At 35.6% G+C, this 14,855-nt stretch overlaps 1 long non-coding RNA gene across 1 annotated transcript; it reads left to right on the forward strand.

The window, feature by feature from the left end:
- The first annotated feature begins 3,375 nt into the window (after positions 1-3,375).
- Positions 3,376-14,555, forward strand: LOC127105487 (uncharacterized). The gene is made up of 2 exons (XR_007795015.1): positions 3,376-3,910; positions 14,445-14,555. It is a non-coding gene; the product is annotated as an uncharacterized LOC127105487 (long non-coding RNA).
- Positions 14,556-14,855: the final 300 nt, after the last annotated feature.

Below are 14,855 nucleotides of genomic sequence, written 5' to 3' on the forward strand. Positions count from 1 at the left end.
GTGTAAGAGTTTGTCAACCAGCCGTTGGTGAGTGGGACACGTCATTCTTCTTATGGCATTCTGTCGCATCTCGAAAAATACGATTCCTCGCGATGGTCGCGGAAAAAATTAGTGTTCGAACAGAGTCGCCACCGAACTTTATTTATCCCAATGAAGGGATAGGAAAATATCGATAAAACCTTAAGGCAATGGAATAATGGTCATCGCAACCATATTCGGGTTCAGGAGTGGATTACGTAAGGGGAAGGTATTATCACCCCTTACGTCCGTTGTACTCAACGGGAACCTTTTAGTTCTAATGTACGTTTCGTGTGTTAATTTATGCTTGTTTGTTATCTTTGGGTTATAAAATATTGAAAAATAGAAATGGATGAGAACCTCAGAAAGGGAAAGGGGAGGTTTTTTTATTAGTGTGCTCGTGATGATATAGCAATCTCCTGCCTACGTATCCTTAAATAAGGAAATCAGAGCATTCGTAGTTCGGGGAACTACGGTTGGTTGGTGTTTTTTAATGAACAACTATTTAGATCGTGTTCTAAAGGCTAAACGCTGGCTTGTTTACTCTCGGCGGAGGCTTAAGCATTGGTTTGTTATGCGCATTAGAAAGGATTAACAGTGTTCTTTCTGCAAAGAGTTTTGGTCACACGAGGGTGACAAGTTGGATTAATATGTTGGATGTTTTGATTGGTTGAGATGTTTTTGGTTGGATGACGATTATTCGGATAGTCGAGTAAGACAACTCGTATCCTAACAAACGGGAAAGGGAATAGAAGACTCTAATCCACTTTCTTTTTCATCCTTAATTGTAAAAGGATTTTAATGATGATTAGGGTGTTTTTGAATGGATGACGAATACTCGGATAGTCGAGTAAGACAACTCGTATCCTAATAATCGGGAAAGGGAATAGAATACTCTAGACCGCGTTCTTTTTCATCTGAGTGATTATGAAAATAGGTTTGCGTATGGTTGGCGTATTTTAGAATGAACGACAAGTACTTGAATGTCTGAGTAAGACAACTCATATCCAAGTATTTGAGAAGGGGAATTGAAAACTCAAGACCATCTCTCTTTTCGTACAGTTTTGATTGATTTATTGATTTGCGGAAAAATGACAATTGTTCGACTAACCGAGTAAGAGAACTCGTATTCAAACAGATGAGGAGAGAAGTTGAAAACTCAAAGTCATCTCCCTTTTCATTTAGCTTATTATGAAAATAATTTGATTTAATCGAGTTTAGAAGTTTGTAACGAAATGACGAGTGTTTAACTGACCGAGTAAGAGCACTCGTATTCAAACAATCGAGGAGAGAAGTTGAAGACTCAAAGTGATCTCCTTTTTCATTTCATTATTATAAAAGTGTTTTGATTTAATCGGGGTTTATGCTTAAGTGGATTAGAGATGACAATCATTCGATTAACCGAGTAAAAGAATTCGTAAACAATCGAGGAGAGGAGTTGAAAACTCAAAACCATCTCCTTTTTCGTATGGTTTGAAAATGATTAGGAATTTGCTATAGTGATCAATCTTTAATTAACAAAAATTATTAATTAAAATTTAACTAAACCACTTAATTAATATAATCAAAATTATTTGATTAAATCAAATATTCAAGGTAATTAAAATTAATTATTAAAATTAACTAATTTAAATGAATTTTAATTAACTGATATATATATACCTAGAACAAAGTTGACTTGAATAATTGAAGCGAATTAACGCACAATGTTCTCAAAGTCGGTTCGTACATGGCGTCAATGGTATTGAAATGTCGTACGTAATGGACCGAAACGCGGCGAAATTGTATCGATTTATCAAAAGAAAATCCGACATCATTACAACATATATAAATGTTGAATCGATGGATTAAAATTCGATTTCTTAAGAAAAGTTTTGATTAAAAATAACTTAAATGTATTTTAGACATAAAACTAGTCCTTAAGTTCAAAACGTACAGAAAGAGTTACCTAAATCGATAAGAAACAAACCAGAATTTATAGATTAAATTAACCTATTACTAAAACCTATAGAAAAGCACCCAATAAATAAATAGAGGATAAAAAAGCTAAACTTAGAAAAACTTAATGATTTCTAACTTTTAATTATTATTTTATAAAGCAAAATTTCTTACTTGAATGAAAATGATAATTAAGAAACAAAAAGAACAAGAGAAAAGTCAACCATTTATTTTCCATCACCACACTATTAATGCTATAAAATATCATGATCCATATTCACACTACCACTACTATGATAAATTATATAAAACACAAATTTACACCATCCATATCAGTGGTCATTATGTAAAAAAAATTAGACAAAAACTCACACTATCAGCAGGCAAATCTCTAACAGATCCAAGAGGAAAAATCCGGAAATAAAAGAGAGCTTTGTCATCCTTCACCAATTAAATTCATAAACAAAAACATATATCCTCCATTAACAAAACGTTTCACGGGATCGAATCTACAACAACAAGACATACAAACACCGCCGCGGAATCGAATAAAAGACATACACAAAGTAGTATAATACAAAAAATAAATCATGTTGTTACCACGATGTCGAAGGTTGTTGTCGTGAATGGTCGGTCGAAGAAATTCGGCATTGAGATTTATGCAATAAAGCCGACATGTAATGCAACCATATTGAAACCGAAACAAATATTATAGCTATAAGCATGATTTAACAGCTAGAACAGAAGCAGAATATGATACAAGAACGTTCCTGTTTATAACATTATTTTCAACATTATAATATCAAATACCAAAACGGTATAACCCAATCGGAAAGGAAGTAAATATGCAATTGAAACAGAAACATAATCGAAACATTTACACGTCGAAGTTGCGAATGATATTCAATTTTAAACGCGACAACTTAAGCACACAACAACAACAACACGATCACATCGAAAATACCCCGGAAAAGAACATTACGACATTCTAATACTAACAATCAACATAGATTAATGCAACCAAATCTAAATCAAAACAGTGGCTATAACGAACAACGTAATATCAAGGAAAACGCAACACAAACTGTTACCGTAACGCTAAACCACTTTAATCCCGCAGCAAGAAAATGATAGCATTAAACATGTAATAAATTCATTGCAATCAATACCAAACTAGTTCAATACAACTAAATATGAAGTTTAATATGTCTATGAAATCAACATGATGCGATTAGCGGAAGGTAAAGAGAATAACATTAAAAATATTGGATATAACAATAAACAAAAGCCTTTCCCATAAGAGCCACTTCTCCAAACAGAAAACCAACTGGAAATGACAAATGCAAGTAGCAATTCAAATTATCATAATAACAAAAAGCCTTCTAAAGTTGGTTATAACAACACCTTGGTGAGACAATTTACAAACTAGAACACAATAGGAAACCAGTAGAAAACAATGAGGCCATAGTCATATTCAAAAAACACTACCTAATGAAATCAATCTCAGAACATCCACACTCTATAATACTTGCAACAGTTTGTGACACAACAAAAATTAATAAAAATTTAATGTAATAACAGAGTTAATCTCAAAATCACAACACCACAAGCATACGAAATTGATATTTTTACAGAAGCGGTGTCTCTGCTGTCGCTTGTTGTCGCTGCGGAGTTGGAAGGTTTGTTGCTTGGTTTCGCCTGTTGGGGAAGAGAGAATCTGCGTCGCGGTTGGTTGTGGTGAATTTAGAAGAGCAAACCGTGGCGGCGGCGATGTCGGTGAACAAAGGTGGATTCGCCTGAGTGTGAAGGAGTTCGGTTATTGACACGGGGGTGAGGTCTGGAATTTATCGCCGGAATATATGAGGAAGACGGAGGATGGTTCAAAATTGACGGTGGTTGAGCGATGATGCGGCGACGTAGTGGTAGTGGTGGCGATTCACGGCGGTTATTCTAGGTTGTTTCGGCGGAAGCGAAAATGAGGTGTTAGTGTGGTGAAAGTGTGGAAGACGACGGAGTATTTGAAGAAGAGGAATGGTGATGGTTAAGGGTGAGGCGCTCAGGGAAAGATCCAGAGGCTTCTTCTCTTTTTCCGTTTTAATCCTTTTCTTTATTCTTTGAGAGAGAGAGTAAGTTAGTGTCTGTTGGTCCCTTTGTGAAGTCAGCAGAATGAGTAAAATATAACAATCTCCACGGACAAAACCTTATTCTTTTCTTTAGGTAGGTGGCGTGTAGAGTGAGGGAAACGTGAGGTGAGAGAGAAAAGACAGAGTGGGAAGTGTGAATACCAGCTGTAACAAAATAGGAATCCAATGCTAATTTCATTTTATTTTTTAAAACAACTACTATTATTTAAAATTTTCTATTAAAATTTTCTAATAAGTATTTTGATTTGAATAAATTTTAATTACTTTAGTTGAATAATTAACCTAAAAAAAATTATCGATTATAAATAAAAGCCGAATATAAATTTGCTCGAAAAATTAAATCGGGCACACTAAAATGATCAGCACAAAATATACTTATTGAAAAAATACAACGTTTCTTTAAATTTTGAAATAAATTTTCACCGGTTAAAAGGCTCAGGTGGGTCAAAACGCAACTGAAACAGCTGCTGAAAAATACAACGAGCACACCAGGTTAAACTACATGAACCGTAGATTAATAATACTGGCGTCTGCAATTTTAATTTCGAAACTTTTTACCCGCTGGTTTTGCACGTACTTGAGAAATGATTTAACCAAATTGTCTGTATTTTCAAGAATTTATTCCGACTGATATTTTAGATATTATTAATGATGAAATGCATGTTATGCTGTACAACTGATGCAAATTGAAATAAAAATCGAATTTATGAAATTTTTAAAATGCCCGGACAAAATTGGGGTATGACAGCTACCCCTATTTCATTATCTTGAACTAGAAGGTAAGAATGACAACAGTCTTCATACATTCGTAGTGGAAGGTAATTAAATACGAAAAGACCCAAATTTTGTCCCTTGAAATGCAAGGAAGAAGTGCAGAAACAAAATGCAGTAAGAAAAATTATCAAAAGGTAAAATGAAACAGTCAAGACTCTCTGGGAATCGTCAGAACAGTATCTTGGATGTCATGATCAAGATATTCCAATAATGGAATGATACGTCAACTGTATCTAAGACTTTCTGAAAATTAGCAGAACATTGTCTTGAACTGAAAACACGATATTCTCTAGGGATCAACGAAGCAGTTTCTTACATGATATAATTGAGACATTTCAACAAGGGAGTGATACCTCAACCGAATCTAAGATTCTCCGAGGATACTAGAGCAATATCTTTAAAAGAAATCTGGAATGAGACTCTTCATATTGATGAAGCAGCATCTCAACAGTAAAAGTGAGATTCTCTGTATCGAGTCGAAGCAGCATCTTATATGATAAAATTAAGATATTCCGAACAAGGGAATGATACCTTAATTGAATCTAAGACTATCCGAGGATACTTAGAGCAGTATCTCTAAAAAATCTGAAATGAGACTCTTCATATTGATGAAGCAGTATCTCAAACAGTAAAAATGAGATTCTCTGTATCGAGTCGAAGCAGCATCTTATATGATAGAATTAAGATATTACGAACAAGGGAATGATACCTTAATTGAATCTAAGACTCTCCGAGGATACTTAGAGCAATATTTCTAAAAAATCTGAAATGAGACTCTTCATATTGATGAAGCAGTATCTCAAACAGTAAAAATGAGATTCTCTGTATCGAGTCGAAGCAGCATCTTATATGATAGAACTAAGATATTCCGAACAAGGGAATGATACCTTTATTGAATCTAAGACTCTCCGAGGATACTTAGAGCAGTATCTCTAAAAAATCTGAAATGAGACTCTTCATATTGATGAAGCAGTATCTCAAACAGTAAAAATGAGATTCTCTGTATCGAGTCAAAGCAGCATCTTATATGATAGAATTAAGATATTCCGAACAAGGGAATGATACCTTAATTGAATCTAAGACTCTCCGAGAATACTTAGAGTAGTATCTCTAGAAATCTGAAATGAGATTCTCCATATTAATGAAGCAGTATCTCAAACAGCAAAAATGAGACTCTCTGTATCGAGTCGAAGCAGCATCTTATATGATAGAATTAAGATATTCCAACAAGGGAAAAATACCTTAACCGAATCTAAGACTCTTTGAGGATATTAGAGCAATATCTCTAAAAACAAAAATGAGATTCTTCAAATGAATGAAGCAGTATCTCAAACAGAGAAATGAGATTCTTCAGATAAATGAAGCAGTATCTCGAATATTCGTCTGTTGGGGGGGAAATATTTAAGAAAAGACTCCTTTTGAGGGAGATTTACTGGAAATGCTTTGCAGGGGGAAAAGCTCATAAGAGACTTTTTAGGGTAACCCCTACTTGGGGAGCAATGATTGTAAAGAAAATACTGGGAATATCATTATTAATCATAAAGTTGAAAAATGATTTCCTGAGAAATAATCCCACAAGCATATGCAGGGTAATAACTTCACTTGGAAATGAGGAATGTCTAAGATAATCATGAATGACCTTGGATCCTGATATTTAATATTTGACTTTTGTATGATGTTCCACTTTGGGTGGGAATACCATGCATGGGATGATGCATGAGATGCATGTAAATATGCAATTGCTGGGGATATTTGGATGCGCATGTAGGAATGCGAATGATTTTTGTTTTGTTGAAATTCCCATTTTGTGGGAGCGTTATGCATGAGTATGCTGATGATTGATATGACTGTGTTTTTTGAATTTTCTGTTTGGTAGGAAAACCATGTATGGATGATTCGTGTGATGCATGTGGGAATGCAACTGGGTAATTGGATATTTTTGTAGGGTTTAAGATTATTCTTGACTGCCAATGAGGTTGGACTTTATATGGGAACTGCTAGATGAGGACATAACTTGAAGGATATGTTACCAGACACGAACTGGGGAAAATAATTAAAATGTCAGACGAGACTGAATTTGTTTTTGTTTGTCAGACAGAAACTGATTTTTAAAGTAGGCTACCAGACGAGAACTGGTGAAAATAATTGACTACCAAACGAGAACTGGTATCGAAATAGGTGACCTACCAGACGAGAACTAGTATTAAGAGATAGTTTACCAAACGAGAACTGGTATTTGGAAAATGATTTGTCGTCCAAGAACTGATTTTTGATATAGTTTGCCAGACGGGAACTGGATTTTGAAATAAGTCGCCAGACGAGAACTGGACTTAGAAATAAATTGTCAGACAGGAACTGATTTTTAAAAAGGTTGCCAGACGGGAACTGGGCTTTGAAATAAATTGCCAGATGGGAACTGGGCTTTTGAAAAAGGTTGCCAGATGAGAACTGGACTTTGAAATAAATTGCCAAATGGGAACTGGACTTTTGAAAAAGGTTTGCCAGATGAAAACTGGACTTTGTAATAAATTTCCAGGCGAGAACTGGACTTTGTAATAAATTGCCAGACGGGAACTGGACTTTGGCGTCGGATTTTGGGTTTCAAGGATTTTTGATGTCAGGTTCATGTTATGGGTTATGCCTGATAAATGATATGATATGCATGGCTTTATGCTAGAGCAAAGCGACATGACTAATGCATGAGGATGATTTATGCTATGACTTACAAGTTTTCAAAATGCCCATGCGTGGGTATTGGAAGAGAAGGTTCTTTGCAAAAAGGCTTCTGTATGCCAGATGGTTGTTTTATGGGATGATATCATGATTCCCTGACACTTGTCTCAAACTCTATGGTTGCTGACGTGCGACCAAATTTTTTGATTGACCAGCTTGAAAACATGGAGAGGACTTGCTCCTATGAGGCTCATCTTGCCCCAATGTGATGGGTCTATGCAAAATGTTTACCTCGAAAGGATTTTGAAAGCAATTGTACCATAATTTGGAGATGGATTGCCCCAGAATTTTGATCCATGAAAGGATTTATCCTTGGTTAACCGATTCTTGGAGTGGTTGACTTTCTGTGCTCTTGAGGTAGCTTGCCCCGGTATGAGCGTTGAAGCGACTTAACTCACCCTAACTGAACATTGAAGGGGTCTGCCCCTGGACAATATAACCTCTAGCTGATTTTCCCCTAGTTAATAGAGTCCTGAGATGATTTGCTCTGGATCAACTGATTCTTGAAATGATTTGCACATTTATTAACAGATGTTGGAAGCTGTTTAAGACTGGCCAATTCTTGGAGTAATCTTCCTATGATCAACTGATGTTTAGGTGGCATGCACCTGATTCGTGGGTTATGAGGTAGTCTTGATTCGGGTTAGCACCAACGAATGTCCAAGTTCCTCTAATTGTTTCTTATTGTTGGAATTTCCTTGACGTCAAGTACTGACTTGCAGTTAAAATTGCTTGTTCAGAAATGGTAATTTTAATGCGATACTCATGCAAGTTTTGAAAAGAATTTATTTGAATGATGTGATAATGTGTGACGAGTGAACCATTTTAATCCAAACGCAATGATGATTTAACAATGCGAAGGATACAACAAGAAGATTGTACCAAAGTAAAAGATTAGCAAATTTTTAGGAGTCAGTTTACGCAACCTTGATGTAGTATGCTTTCGGAATAAACCCTACTTCAATTAGGTCATTTAAGGGTTGTAACGTGGCTTGGTTCACGATTATCGAAACAATGGATATGAGGCTTAAAATTGTTTCTGTACCCACCCTTCTTCTTGATAAACTCCAGTCCTATGCTCAGTTAATTCGCCATACACATTCAACTTTTAAGAGATTTTGCAGGTGTAAGATCTCTTGAAATGACAGACACTTTATTTTGCTCTTCATGGATATTGGTGACCCTTTGATTCTTGATATGGTGGTCACTAAATCTTGCTTTTATTTTGTTGAGGGTTTTCGTGACCTTCTTTGATTTTTGTTTTGATCCCTAACTTTTGCATGGACTGCTTTTTGAAGCTTTAGTCCATCGGGATTGCCCTGGTTTTTGCCTAAGTCTCCTTTTGGCGTATCGACTTAGCGGGCTTTTTATTGATTCCCTTTTTTAGAATGTGACTGCCAAGTCATTGGTCATTGAAGAACAACCGTCATAACTTTTTGATTTTTCAAGGTTCCTTCGACACTTTAGGATGTGTGCGAAGAATGTCATGTAGTTGATCCACATACTAGATATTTCATCTTATGATTTGAATGCATAGTCAGATTAACTGAACACTACCCTACCCCAGGTTTAATGTAAGGTTTTTTAGATCTGAAAGAAACTCCTACTTCAGGCTCGAAGTGGTTGACTAGGGATTAACTCCTTATCTCTCCAGTGTTTGGAAATTTGAAACAATGCCTGTACATCATCAGCAAGATTTTATCCGAAAGCATATAGTCAGCAATTATGGGTAACTTGTTTTCGTCATCCTCCCTCAAATATTTGCTAAAACAAAGGTTATGATAAAGAAAAGCGAATGGGTGAAACAATGATGTATTTTTGTTTTTGATATAAGAGAAGAAAAATGAGCGAATGCGAGATAATTAATTTAAAACATGCATCATTACTTCATCAATATTACCATTAAAAACAACAATGTTTAAACACAAACAGCTTTTAACAACAAAGAAACTACAATTGCAAAAATAGACACAAATCAGTTCAACGATTGCCAGTGTTGAGGATGTCTTCCTTTTTCGATGAAACTATCATAGCTTCCACAAGTTGGTCTAGCTGATTTTTCATCGAGTCCACATATCCTCCCAATGCAATATGACTTTGCTCCAACGGATCCATGATCTTTCAAGAGCTACTTCAAGTATGATATGAGTATCGGGAAATCAACTGTAGGCTATGGACGAAGGGTGGATGAGTTTTTTTGTATATATTTTGTATGAAAGGTGATATGTAATGCATGACGATTGCAGATGCAATGATATGTGTATGAGTTGTAGTGACATGTTCAGGATCACAGGTTCAAAGTGTTTTCAGATGGATCAGAATAACAGGTAAATGACAGGTATCTCTGATTAATGGAACCCCATGGGTAGCCTCTACAGTTGGTAGGTTCCCAGAGTCATGGATATTTCTTGAGGATGTCACTGTCGTGACGAAGACTCGTCGGACAATAGTATCCTTAAGAAGATCTCGTCTAGGTGAGGTCTTTGTATTATCCCAACAAGGAAAACTCCATGAGGATTCTACTACACGACTCTCGAGTCCAGGGTTCTAACAAGGTTCTTAGAGTCATAGATCGAGGTTGGAAATATTACTGTAAGATAGTAATACGTCCAAGGGATCTCATCTGATTAGGGCTTTCGTATTAACCCAACAAGTCTGAAACTTCATAGGTTAATACTACATAACCGCCGGATATAATGGGTTAAAAGGTCCCCAGAGTCATTGATCCAGACTTGAGAATACTATCGTCGTGACAAAAACTCGTCGGGCAATAATATCTCAAGAGAATCTCCTTTAGGCGGGGTCTTCGTATCTTCCCAACAAGGAAGACTCCTTGTGGGCGCCCACTATGCAACCACCAACTTAATCTTATGGTTTTTCTCAGACTCGGGTAGAGAACCTATCTCACAAAGTATCACCAACCAGAGAACCCCAATAATACATAATCAATAAATCACAATATAATAATTATGACAGAATAATAATAGCAGAATAAAAAATAAATAATAGACAAACAAACAAGATTAACACACAATACAGAAACTGAACTAAATTAGGCTTCACTCTCTTTTGCTTGGAGCGTCCCCAGCAGAGTCGCCATCTGTCGCATCTCGAAAAATACGATTCCTCGCGATGGTCGCGGAAAAAATTTATGTTCGAAAAGTGTCGCCACCAAACTTTATTTATCCCAATGAAGGGATAGAAAAATATCGATAAAACCTTAAGGAAATGGAATAATGGTCTTCGCAACCATATTCGGATTCGGGAGTGGATTACGTAAGGGGGAGGTATTAGCACCCCTTACGTCCGTTGTACTCAACGGGAACCTTTTAGTTCTAATGTACGTTTCGTGTGTTAATTTATGCTTGTTTGTTATCTTTGGGTTATAAAATATTGAAAAATAGAAATGGATGAGAACCTCAGAAAGGGAAAGGGGAGGTTTTTTTATTAGTGTGCTCGCGAAGATACAACAATCTCCTGCCTACGTATCCTTAAATAAGGAAATCAGAGCATTCGTAGTTCGGGGAACTACGGTTGGTTGGTGTTTTTTAATGAACAACTATTTAGATCGTGTTCTAAAGGCTAAACGCTGGCTTGTTTACTCTCGGCGGAGGCTTAAGCATTGGTTTGTTATGCGCATTAGAAAGGATTAACAGTGTTCTTTCTGCAAAGAGTTTTGGTCACACGAGGGTGACAAGTTGGATTAATATGTTGGATGTTTTGATTGGTTGAGATGTTTTTGGTTGGATGATGATTATTTAGATAGTCGAGTAAGACAACTCGTATCCTAACAAACAGGAAAGGGAATAGAAGACTCTAATCCATTTTATTTTTCATCCTTAATTGTAAAAGGATTTTAATGATGATTAGGGTGTTTTTGAATGGATGACGAATACTCGGATAGTCGAGTAAGACAACTCGTATCCTAATAATCGGGAAAGGGAATAAAAGACTCTAGACCACGTTCTTTTGCATCTGAGTGATTATGAAAATAGGTTTGCGTATGGTTGGTGTATTTTAGAATGAACGACAAGTACTTGAATGTCTAAGTAAGATAACTCATATCCAAGCATTTGAGAAGGGGAATTGAAAACTCAAGACCATCTCTCTTTTCGTACAATTTTGATTGATTTATTGATTTGCGGAAAAATGACAATTGTTCGACTAATCGAGTAAGAGAAATCGTATTCAAACAGATGAGGAGAGAAGTTGAAAACTCAAAGTCATCTCCCTTTTCATTTAGCTTATTACGAAAATAATTTGATTTAATCGGGTTTAGAAGTTTGTAACGAAATGACGAGTGTTTAACTGACCGAGTAAGAGAACTCGTATTCAAACAATCGAGGAGAGAAGTTGAAGACTCAAAGTCATCTCCTTTTTCATTTCATTATTATAAAAGTGTTTTGATTTAATCGGGGTTTGTGCTTAAGTGGATTAGAGATGACAATCATTCGATTAACCGAGTAAAAGAATTCGTAAACAATCGAGGAGAGGAGTTGAAAACTCAAAACCATCTCCTTTTTCGTATGGTTTGAAAATGATTAGGAATTTTCTATAGTGATCAATCTTTAATTAACAAAAATTATTAATTAAAATTTAACTAAACCACTTAATTAATATAATCAAAATTATTTGATTAAATCAAATATTCAAGGTAATTAAAATTAATTATTAAAATTAACTAATTTAAATGAATTTTAATTAACTGATATATATACCTAGAACAAAGTTGACTTGAATAATTGAAGCGAATTAACGCACAATGTGCTCAAAGTCGGTTCGTACATAGCGACAATGGTATTGAAATGTTGTACATAATGGACCGAAACGCGGCGAAATTGTATCGATTTAGACATAAAACTAGCCCTTAAGTTCAAAACATTACAAAAAGAGTTACCTAAATCGATAAGAAACAAACCAGAATTTATAGATTAAATTAACCTATTACTTAAACCTATAGAAAAGCACCCAATAAATAAATAGAGGATAAAAAAGCTAAACTTAGAAAAACTTAATGATTTCTAACTTTTAATTATTATTTTACAAAGCAAAATTTCTTACTTGAATGAAAATGATAATTAAGAAACAAAAAGAACAAGAGAAAAGTCAACCATTTATTTTCCATCACCACACTATTAATGCTATAAAATATCATGATCCATATTCACACTACCAGTACTATGATAAATTATATAAAACACAAATTTACACCATCCATATCAGTGGTCATTATGCAGAAAAATTTAGACATAAAACTCACACTATCAGCAGGCAAATCTCTAACAGATCCAAGAGGAAAAATCCGGAATAAAAGAGAGCTTTGTCATCCTTCACCAATCAAATTCATAAACAAAAGTATATATCCTCCATTAACAAAACGTTTCACGGGATCGAATCTACAACAACAAGACATACAAACACCGTCGTGGAATCGAATAAAAGACATACACAAAGTAGTATAATACAAAAAATAAATCATGTTGTTACCACGATGTCGAAGGTTGTTGTCGTGAATGGTCGGTCGAAGAAATTCGGCATTGAGATTTATGCAATAAAGCCGACATGTAATGCAACCATATTGAAACCGAAACAAATATTATAGCTATAAGCATGATTTAACAGCTAGAACAGAAGCAGAATATGATACAAGTTCCTGTTTATAACATTATTTTCAACATTATAATATCAAATACCAAAACGGTATAACCCAATCGGAAAGGAAGTAAATATGCAATTGAAACGGAAACATAATCGAAACATTTACACGTCGAAGCTGCGAATGATATTCAATTTTAAACGCGACAACTTAAGCACACAACAACAACAACACGATCACATCGAAAATACCCCGGAAAAGAACATTATGATATTCTAAACCAACAATCAACATAGATTAATGCAACCAAATCTAAATCAAAACAGTGGCTATAACCAACAGCATAATATCAAGGAAAACACAACACAAACTGTTACCGTAACGCTAAACCACTTTAATCCCGCAGCAAGAAAATGATAACATTAAACATGTAACAAATTCATTGCAATAAATACCAAACTGGTTCAATACAACTCAATATGAAGTTTAATATGTCTATGAAATCAACATGATGCGATTAACGGAAGGTAAAGAGAATAACATTAAAAAATATTGGATATAACAATAAACAAAAGCCTTGCCCATAAGAGCCACTTCTCCAAACAGAAAACCAACTGGACATGACAAATGCAAGTAGCAATTCAAATTATCATAATAACAAAAAGCCTTCTAAAGTTGGTTACAACAACACCTTGGTAAGACAATTTACAAACTAGAACACAATAGGAAACCAGTAGAAAACAATGAGGCCATAGTCATATTCAAAAAACACTACCTAATGGAATCAATCTCAGAATATCCACACTCTATAATACTTGCAACAGTTTGTGACACAACAGAAATTAATAAAAGTTTAATGTAATAACAGAGTTAATCTCAAAATCACAACACCACAAGCATACGAAATTGATATTTTTACCGAAGCGGTGTCACTGCTGTCGTTTGTTGTCGCTGCGGAGTTGGAAGGTTTATTGCTTGGTTTCGCCTGTTGGGGAAGAGAGAATCTGCGTCGCGGTTGGTTGTGGTGAATTTAGAAGAGCAAACCGTGGCGGCGGCAATGTCGGTGAACAGAGGTGGATTCGCCTGAGTATGAAGGAGTTCGGTTATTGACACGGGGGTGAGGTCTGGAATTTATCGCCAGAATATATGAGGAAGACGGAGGATGGTTCAAAATTGACGGTGGTTGAGCGATGATGCGGCAACGTAGTTGTAGTGGTGGCGATTCACGACGGTTATTCTAGGTTGTTTCGGCGGAAGCGAAAATGAGGTGTTAGTGTGGTGAAAGGGTGGAAGACGATGGAGTATTTGAAGAAGAGGAATGGTGATGGTTAAGGGTGAGGCGCTCAGGGAAAGATCCAGAGGCTTCTTCTCTTTTTCCGTTTTAATCCTTTTCTTTATTCTTTGAGAGAGAGAGAGTAAGTTAGTGTCTGTTGGTCCCTTTGTGAAGTCAGCAGAGAGAGTAAAATATAACAATCTCCACGGACAAAACCTTATTCTTTTCTTTAGGTAGGTGGCGTGTAGAGTGAGGGAAACGTGAGGTGAGAGAGAAAAGACAGAGTGGGAAGTGTGAATACCAGCTGTAACAAAATAGGAATCCAATGCTAATTTCATTTTATTTTTTAAAACAACTACTATTATTTAAAATTTTCTAT

The sequence above is a fragment of the Lathyrus oleraceus genome, chromosome 7, assembly GCF_024323335.1.
Source record: "Lathyrus oleraceus cultivar Zhongwan6 chromosome 7, CAAS_Psat_ZW6_1.0, whole genome shotgun sequence".
NCBI classification, from domain to species: Eukaryota; Viridiplantae; Streptophyta; class Magnoliopsida; order Fabales; family Fabaceae; genus Lathyrus; species Lathyrus oleraceus.